This window comes from Suricata suricatta, chromosome 4 (assembly GCF_006229205.1).
Source record: "Suricata suricatta isolate VVHF042 chromosome 4, meerkat_22Aug2017_6uvM2_HiC, whole genome shotgun sequence".
Lineage (NCBI taxonomy): Eukaryota > Metazoa > Chordata > Mammalia > Carnivora > Herpestidae > Suricata > Suricata suricatta.
Window position 1 is genome coordinate 83,374,675 of NC_043703.1, and position 10,108 is coordinate 83,384,782.

General features: G+C 40.2%; 1 long non-coding RNA gene across 1 annotated transcript in view; it reads right to left on the minus strand.

Moving 5' to 3' along the window:
* Window positions 1-2,275: 2,275 nt before the first annotated feature.
* The window catches only part of LOC115288956, a 37,317-nt gene continuing 29,484 nt past the window's right edge, over window positions 2,276-10,108 (minus strand). The window contains exon 3 of the long non-coding RNA XR_003907291.1: window positions 2,276-2,884. This is a non-coding gene — a long non-coding RNA (uncharacterized LOC115288956). The remainder of the gene's footprint in view (window positions 2,885-10,108) is intronic.

The window sequence follows — 10,108 nt, forward strand, 5'->3', positions numbered from 1 at the left end:
CCTGAGAGATATCTGTGGAAAGGAGCAAGGGGGTCATTGTCGAGGTCCTGGATGATGGAGTCTGGCCGGCTCTGCATCCTCCCGGGTACCCAGCACAGAGCTTTCCGGGGTCCCTGTCCGTCGACTGTGTGGTGCCCAGAGATATTCCAGGCAAGCCTTACAGAGCAAGGAAGGGCTTTAGGTACAGAACCGAGTGTACCTTCAATACAGATGTGCAGAGCCCATGAATTACAGTCTTTGAAAGAGACAAAGGCTATTGTGTACTTATGGCTTATTTTCCTCCAAGAGAAAAACTTAGTAAGCGTTTTTGACACATGGACTAAGTGTGTCTGTGTAGCAGCTGGAATGACACAATGGACCCTAATAGCTTTTTCAGGTTTTTTTTTTCATACTCTTTGCAATCCTTACTCTTCCCCCGGAAGATTTGCTTACAAGCCTCTACCCTGGGCAATGTTCTGATGTGGATATTTGTTCAGGGACATGTAAGAGCCAGGCAGCTTTTAGGGGCACGTCCCCTTCAGACACTCTGTTCTTCACACATGTTTATTCTCCTAAATTCCATGTACTACTATTTTACTAGATTCCTTTCCAATTTGGATGACGAAATAATTTATGGTGCGGCAATATCGGGTCCATGGAGTCTGACTTTGTCCACCCAATTCTGTTCACTGTGAGCCGATCACTCCTAGGGCAGCTATGAAGGTGGGTTCTTGCCGCAAGCATGACCACACGACTGTGATTATGTCCGAATTAACACATCAGCCTCATGAAGCTCAGAGAAAAAACACATTTCCCAGATGTGTGTTTGTGGTTCGTAAGTTTGTAAATGGAGTTGATGAGACAATGCCACGCTCTTCATTTCTGCATGTGTGTTGGTTGGTTTATTTGCTATGCCTGGGATACAGGGATGTGAAAGACAGGTAGGAATGTGTGTATAGATACTTATCATTTTTAAAGAGAGTGTAAATTGAACATGCGTGCCTCCATCCACCATGATTTAAATGCTTGATGTTAGAATCCATTTCCCCACGAGGGATTGTCTTTGCAGCTTTGTTTATGCTATCTTTCCACTTTTGGTGTTGGTGGGGGGACAGTGTGAGGGGGTGCGACAAGGGAGGCAGTGGTCCTGGAAACTGAGAACTGCAGCATTCCGATGGCAGCTATGGTGATTTTCTTCACCAGCAGATTCCTGTCAGGAGCGACAAGAACCTGACTTTAAATAGATCCATAACAAAGAGTTAAAAAGACATTAGGTCTTTTTGTTCTTCAGTGGCAAAACAGCAACTTCAGCTCATGTTTCAGGATGCATATTTGCTGTGTTGGTCCTAAGGACTTAAAAGTGGAGTTGAAATCAATCTCAGATGGATTATCTGTGTGATATAAACATGTGGGCATGAAATGTATGGAGAGTACATATGGCAGGCCCATCTGATATAAACAAGCGGGGCTGAGAAATGTACATACATGACGTGATTGATTTGTTAACTGTGTATGTAAATGGAGCTGAAGGCCCATTTTCAAGCCTGACCTGCGATAAGCAAATGCATATAAATACACAATAAACCGCGATAACACAAGAATAACATCAATTAAAACAATTATGACAACTTCTAGTCATCACGAGGTATTGTTTCAGTTCCATCTTAAAACAGGAAAAGCTCCCAATTGTTCTTAAATCGACTGGTAACTGATTCCACATTTGTGGAGCCTTGACACAAAAGGGTTTTTGTCCCTCGTTTGTATTCACTGAGGACATGTGAGTTCCAAAGCCCAGAAGGGAAGTTATGTATGGCTCTCTGTTTGACTGAGACAGGTTGAAGTGGTGCCTACCAATAAGATGCGCCCTTTATTTCAGGATCGCAGATACCCATTTTATATTTCCCTACCACGCTGAAAGGGCAAAAGCCTCAGTATTACCATTTTTAAGAACTGTCGTGAAGTATACAGCCTCATGAATTACAACCCACAATTTATGCTTTAATAAATCAATCTGCATTATTTGGTGGTATAAAAATTAAACAGAGTGCACAGTAATATATCTAAATTTACTAAAGGCAAAAAGTTGCTAGATACATGCTCTCATGACAGGAGATTGTTCTGTTCCTGTCATGGATGCATGTTTCTAGTAAAGAAGCAAGGTTATGGCCCAAACTCCAGGCACAGGTGCTCGCTATTTCATGCACTTGCTTCTGGGTCCTTGTGAGGATTTTCCTTTGGAGTTAACCCTTTCTCCACTGTTATGTAAGCGGTAGGTGGTTAAAGTACCTCCTCCATAAAGTGCTACAGATTCGCCCAGGGAGGGAAGATTGCTTGCTCTTCTAAGGTGTCCTCTCCTCTGCCGCAGAGACCTCATCTGTGACTCTCATCACTTGACCTTGTGAATCGAGGTGACACACAGGGTGTTTATGGATCTGTCTCCTCAGGGGGTGTGGCCTTGGACAGATAAAAGCAACCTGTGTGTCATATCTGACCCGTTTGTCTCAGCATCAGAATAGGGGCCATCTAGAAGGTTGCCAACAATTGCTTACTGAATGGTTTATGCCCTCTTAGAATCTACCAATCTCTCTTTAGACTTTGAATTTCAGACATTTCTTAGGTATCAATAGATTGTCCTCATAGCAAAATAGTTAAGTATTGCTGCTTGGCAGTGACAATGAATTATTGCAAAAGACCTGGACTAAATAATTCTGACTTAGAATCTGTATGGCATCTGTGCCTTGGACCATCCAATGCAAAATTGACCTTGAGGAGAATGTGCTTGACAACGAGGACCCAGTGACATCTTCCATCCTCTGAACTCTCCGGGCTCTGTGGCTCCACAGGTCATCTCCTGTCCAACCATCACTTACTAGGGTAACTGGTTACAGTTGGCTCTCTTCTCTCCCTAAAAGAAAACACATTCATGGATTTTTGACTCAAGTGATATGAGGGCTGGCCTTGAATTTGCACTTATTCTCTTTGTGAAGGCCCTACTGAATGTCAATGACAAAGCCATCTTGGTGTATATCCTCTTACTCATAGTTTTGTTGCATTTGTGAAATAAGGAGCATTGGTATTTAAATTAAGCTTCTATATGAGACATGAATAAATAATTTCTTTGGAAACCTGTAGGCACCCCAACACAACTATGTAGGGGAAAGTTTGACTTTTGACTCAGAATCAGATAGCCCTTTGGGTCACCTGGTGTAGATTGACCACCATGGTGAGTTATAAGAAAAGTCTTTCTCCACTGTTTGCATAATTTCTTTTTTCAATGGCTCAAATCAATATATGTCACATGAAGAGGGCCTCAAGGAGTTTTTTTGAGTCTCTTTCTTCCTCTATCAAGAAAGGGGCTAGACCAGCAGATGATTCTGGTTCTCTTCTGATGCTAGTAGCCATCTATGCCTACCTATGTACAACCATGGGGGTTCCAAACACATGCAGATTCTAATTGGATGAATATAATTTTTCTACTGGGGTGGCACATTTCCTTCCTAGAAGGGAAATGTACGGCTTCAAGGCAATGTGTCCTGAGGTCCATCACCAAAGATGTTTATTTCAAAGGGTGCATCAATTCAGATTTTATCAATTGTCACCAAACAAAGGGACCAATTTTAATAATGCTTGGCCACTGGGTCAGATATGAGGGTACAGCTTTTCCTTCAGTTCTAACAGGAGGGGAAATGTACATTCTGTAGAATTCTGGAAGACTAGTTTAACCTCTGTGATGATAGCTGTGGCTGGATTCATGTGGAAGCAAAGATGGCGTCATGTTGAGTTGGGAGAACTATAGACAACGTCACAAGAAGACAGACTGAGGCTAAAGGAAGTATACGTCATTGAGTTAAGAACCATGTTCGTATGGGCGCCTGGGTAGCTCAGCGGTTGAGTGTCCAACTCCTGATTTTGTCTCAGGTCATGATCTCATGCTTCGTGAGTTTGAGCCCCACATTAGGTTCTGCACTGACAGTGCAGAGCCTGCTTGGGATTCTCTCCCTTCCTCTCTTTCTGCCCCTTCCTCAGTCTCTCTCTCTTAAAATAAATAAATAAACATTTTAAAAATAGAACCATGTTCTCTCCTCCATGGTTGGGGAACTGTAGTAATCAGGGAGGACTGGTTAGGGTTCACTTAGCTTGTGGCAGCCCATAAGATGGATGGGCATAGGTGCACACTGCTGGGTGCCTGGTCAACAGGCTGGGCTTCAGAATACCTACACTGGGTGGTGGGGGAAAGGTGGGTAGCATGGACAAAACACAAAAAAAACTGCATACCAATGTTACAGATCTCCAGGGAAAATGGACGTAACTCTAATTTGTGCTGAGACTCACTAGGGAAAGTCAAAGGATGGAACGTTTTATCACACAAAGCTGAAACTGGAAAATCTATAATTGTTTCTGTGAAGACTTTTGCCCAAACAAGGAGGCAAGAGTATAAGTTCCTCACAAACCATTCATTCCTTGATGATACAAAAACATCTTCTCTGCTATCCAACAGAAGAGTAAGAAGCAGATAGTTGAGCTAAGGGAGTTGGCTGTGGCACTTTTCAGCAGAGGCTATATCTTGAGGTCATCTGGGATAAAATGAAGAGCAGCTTAGGTCGGGGTCTCTTGGAGTGGACAGGGGATGAGGAGTCAAGCAAGCAAAGGCTCCTGGGATAAACTGTAAGGGAATGGGGAAGCAGGGCAGGGCAGGGGAGGGAGCCAGGCAAGGGAGCCGTTGTAGGCAGCGGTGGCCTCAGTCTGAGCCCAAGCAGGGCTCTGGGGTGTGAATGAAATCTGAGAGATATCCTGATACCCTTCATTGGTGGGGGGTGGCTTTCACATTCTCACTCTGGTAAGAAGGTTCACTGAATGGAGGCTTGAGGTTTCTGGGCAGGTGTGAGAAGCGAGGTACCCAGGAGTGGCCTGGGGTCAGGGTGGACGTGGGGGTGGGAGCTAGACAAGAGAATCTCACTGGAGCGGAAGTGTCCCCACAAAACTTTTACCAGCCAAGATTTGCAAAGAGCCTAGTGGGTACAATTTGGAGTCAGAAGTGTTTTTTTTTTTTTAATTTTTTTGAATGTCTAACTTTCATACTAGATGTAGGAACTTAAGCCAGGTACTTACACATTGTCTCACACAGAAAGTACGTACAATACACACAGCTCAGTGTCTGGCCTCGTAAGTGGTTAACAGATGTGAACGAAAACGAGAACTGAATTTCTTATGCTTACCTGGTGACCGCTGACTAAGCACTTAGTCAGGAAGATGCAAACAGAGTTGGGTAAGGAAAACTACAAATAAAATGGGTCCTGATACTTGAGGACAAGCATATTCTCATGCTTTTTGAATTCAGATACTTAACTTCTTTTGATCTGAATTATTCGGGGAACCCATTCAACTTTCTGCCGTAATCCTGTTTTGCTTGGAAAATGCTAACGCTACTGACATTATGATCCTTTCATTACACAAATTATAGAACTTCTTGGGGCCAAACTTTCTCATCTATAAATAAGATAGTTTGACAAAACTATATAGATCTCTAAGTTTGCTTCCCAAAGTTTAGTATGATTCTTTTTTTTTTTTTCTTTTCTGGTGCTTGCCAGTTTCCAGTGAATTAATCATAGGAAAATAAATTTTCTATTTTATTGAAGGTTTCAAACAAACTCTTAACCTTTACAACTCAAAAATACTAAGCCAAACTACAAATTAAACTTCAACTGGAGACATGAAGATAGGAACATAAAGTATTTCGTTTATGTTGATGCTCTATTGATGTTTTGTTATTTGAGGCTTGAAAACAATGTAAGGCAAGAGAGGAGGGTAGAGTTTTTTTTTTATTTTAGTTCTTAATGTTTAATTATTTTGAGAGAGACAGAGACAGAGTGAGAGCAGGGGAGGGGGCAGAGAGAGAGAGAAAGGGAGACACGGAATTTGAAGCAGGTTCCAGGCCCTGAGTTGTCAGTAGGGAACCTGCTGAAGGGTTCGAACCCATGAACTGTGAGATCATGGCCCGGACAGAAATCAGATGCTCAACCGACTGAGCCCCCCAGGCTCCCAAAGCCTGGAGGGTAGAGTTATTTTTAAAAGGGCTCGAACAACTTTGATGACTTCTGAAGAAAATCTGCAGAGCAGAGAATGGTTGTAAGCCTCATTTTGGCTGGCATGAGTAAAATTGTCAAAATGAGGAAACTCTTTACAACAGTCATTGTGTTAAAGACAATGACAGTGGTCTTTCTTGAGATACAAGATGAATGGTTTTTGTAAAAGACTAAAGTTCTAAGTTAGCAAAAATCTCAGGCTAAGATATTCCCTTTAAAAGACACCTAAAAGTAGGGCCAACTCTTGGTTTCAGCTCAGGTCAGGATCTCACAGCTCATGAGATTGAGCCCCACATTAGGTTCTGTGCTGACAGCATGGAGCCTGCTTGGGATTCTCTCTCTCCCACTCTTTCTAACCCTCCCCTGAGAACACACTCTCTCTCAAAATAAATAAATAAACTTAAAAAAGACATCTAAAAGTAAATAACAAATGGGGTAATATGATTTGATCATTGAAATTTTTCTAGAGAAATTCAAGAAGACATTTAAAGTTACATACATTAAATTATAATTGTGATGATTTAAGAACATTGTTCTTGGTTCTATTATGAACCTTAATATTTTTTTATGATAGGTCATTAAAAAAGTTTACTCATGGAGAGATATGAAGTGAATAAAAATTTCTTCATGGATTTTGGGGTGCCTGAGTGGCTCAGTCAGTTGAGCATGCAACTCTTGATTTTGGCTCAGGTCATCATCTTGTGGTTCATGAGTTCGAGCCCCGTATCAGGCTCTGTGTTGACAATGCTGAGTTCCTTGGGACTCTCTCTCAACTGCTCTCTTTGTCCCTCCACCATTCATGCTCTCTCTCTCTCTCTCAAAATAAATAAAACTTAAGAAAAAAGAATTTCTTCATGGATTTAAATATGAGGCTTGAAAACATGATAACCAGTCATATCTACACATAGGATACTCACTCCATATTCCTAGTTTGTTCTTATAGTAATTACATATATATGGAAAAACATGTTTTTAAACAAGAAGTTTCAGAATATGAAAAATTGAAATTTTTTTAAAAGCTCCAAATTAAGGGGTTCCTGGGTGGCTCAGTTGGTTGAGCATCTGACTTCGGATCAGGTCATGATCTCACGGTTTGTGGGTTCGAGCCCCGTGTCGGGCTCTGTGCTGACAGCTCAGAGCCTGGAGGCTGATTCTAATTCTGTGTCCCTCTCTCTCTGCCTCTCCCCTGCTCATGATCTGTCTCTCTCTGTCTCTCAAAAATAAATAAATGTTAAAAAATTTTTTTAAGCTCCAAATGCAATTGTTTTCTATACTGTTCCATTGTCTGCCTTCTTCCACAATCCATCCTAAACCCCTGGGGACCAGTCTTACCTAGGGAAGCAGCACTTTGAACATAAATATAAACTTTCCTCCATGGATTCCAATTAAGATAAGCAAAGGAATGTAAAAACCAGATGTGGGGTGGGGAGGAAATCAGTGCTCCACAATTAAGGTGGTATTACAAACATTTTTAGAAATTCAAGTAAAATATTCTGTAGCTGGACTGCCTTTGAAAAAGACACTGACAGAAAACTCTAATTGCCTTCCCATGGAAAGAATTGTGCTTTAACAACATTTACGTAGAGATTCTGTGAGAAACCTAATTGTGACCATTTGGAGGAACAAAAGCAGGTCACAAACAAGAGGGGGAATATGCTACTCAGAATCTGTTTTTCAGTTTTGAATAAAGCATCTAAAATGGAGATCAAGTATGGCTGCATCAAGTAACAGAGCAGTATTTCACAAGCGTCCCTTGATGCTTGATGGAGTCAGTAGCAGGGGCCCAAAGCCAGAAATATGTTTTAAATTCATTTACTAGCACAATTAAAATAATATCTATAACTTCAAAATTATTAGAAGAAAACCAATGAAATAGATCACCATTGACATTGCCAGAAAGAGAAAAAGAAAATAAAGTAAAAGGAAAAAATCAATAAAAAAGAAAACAGCATAATAAAAAAAAAGAAACAAGCATATCACTTTGTGATAATACCTCAAAATGAGTTAGCATTTTAATACCAGACAAAGCATATTTGAAGGCAAAAGAGCATGTGACAAAACCAAGAGGGATATTTAAAAAACTTAAGGATAGAATCACCAAAGAAAGTAATGCTCATTAACATTTACATTACAGAATTGCATCACATCAAACTATATTAATAAATGTAAGGAGTCCCAAGGGCAGGAAATCAACAGAAATAAAAGATTTTGATATACTTTTATGAATGCTTAACAGATAATAGGGAAAAAAATATTGGGTATACAAGGTCTAAGTCATGAAACCCATTACACTACACATTTTAAATGTCCATGGAAATCTAAGTATGATTTTATTATTTACAAAGACAACCTCAAGATATTTCACAAAAAAAGAAATTCTCTCACACATTCTCTGACATCAAGCTATAAAGCTAAAAGTTAATGAAAAAAATATAAATAAATACAAATCATACATTTATAAAATTTTATTTATTTTATTTTATTTTATTTTATTTATTTCATAGAGGGGGAGAGTGAGCAAGCAGAGGAGGGGCAGAGGGAGAGAGAGAACCTCAAGCAGGCTCCAAGCTCCGCACAGAGCCCAACATGGGGATGGATCTCATGACTCTGAGATCATGACTTGAGTCAAAACATGAGTAGGACACTTAACTGAGTGAGTCATCCGTTCACCCCTAAATATATTTATTTTGTAGCTTGCTGCAGAACTGAAATATCTTATCAATTGCCTTTTTTCCCATTGGATTTCTAGGGAGTCAACCAAATGGTCAGACTATATGGGGAAAATCATAAATTTGAAACTTCCACCCAGGTATGGCCTCTTTATATATTTTCTTGTCTTACTGTACTAGCAAGTTTCAGAAAACATAAATATTAATAACAATAATATGTATTCTTGTATTTCCATGACTTTAAGAAGATGCTTTTCATGTTTTGCTGTAATATCTGACATTATTCATTTATGTATTTATTATTTTTAAAAATGTTTAATGTTTATTTATTTTTGAAAGAGAGAAAAAGAGAGTGTGCACAAGCAGGAGAGGGGCAGCAAGAGAGGGAGATACAGAATCTGAAGCAGCTCCAGGCTCTAAACTAGCTGTCAGCACAGAGTCCGATGCAGGGCTCAAACCCACAAACTGTGAGATCATGATCTGAGCTGAAGTCGGATGCTTAACTGACTGAGCCACCCAGGCGCCCCTGATATTAATTATTTAAAGATATTTAAATAGTTTTTGTAGAATAACTTTTCAATTTCAATTTATTATAACATTTAAAAAAATTGACCTTTGATAGAGCAATGACTAAGAAAATTATACAAATGGATATATTCAGAAACAAACAAAAAGATCAAGATGGAAACCTGAGAGATACACAAGTATCCCACAAGAAGGAAAGGAAAAAGAAATAGAGGAATGAAAAACTGGGAAAACAAACAATAAAATTTCAGGCTGAAGGTTTATCATACCAATAATTTCCTTAAAAGTAAATGATCTAAGTACGTCAAGCAAAAGACAAAAATTGGTAGAGTGAACATATGTGGACCTTGAGAAACTTAACAGAAGACCATGGGGAAGAGGAGGGGAAAAATTAGTTACAAACAAAGACAGAGGGAAGCAAATCATAAGAGACTCTCAAATACAGAGAACAAACTGAGGGTGGATGAGGGGTGGCAAAGAGGGGAAAATGGGTGATGAACATTGACGAGGGCACTTGTTGGGATCAGCACTGAGTGTCGTATGTAAGCAATGAACCACGAGAATCTACCTCAAAAAACAAAAGCACACTTTACACACTGTGTGTTAGCCAATTTGACAATTAATTATATTTAAAGAAAAATTGGTAGAGTGTGTAAGATTTGCCATGGGAAAGCAACTGAGCAGCCACTTTGCTGTGGAGAGCCGCGAGCACTGACAAGCCCCACCAGCAAACCTGGGATGACCCGAGCCATTTGAAAAGCACCAGCGGCCATTTTATTGCAGGCCAGATAACAGATCCAGGCGCCACCGGAACTGACGACCCCCACTCTCAATCTGGACTGTCTCAAACTG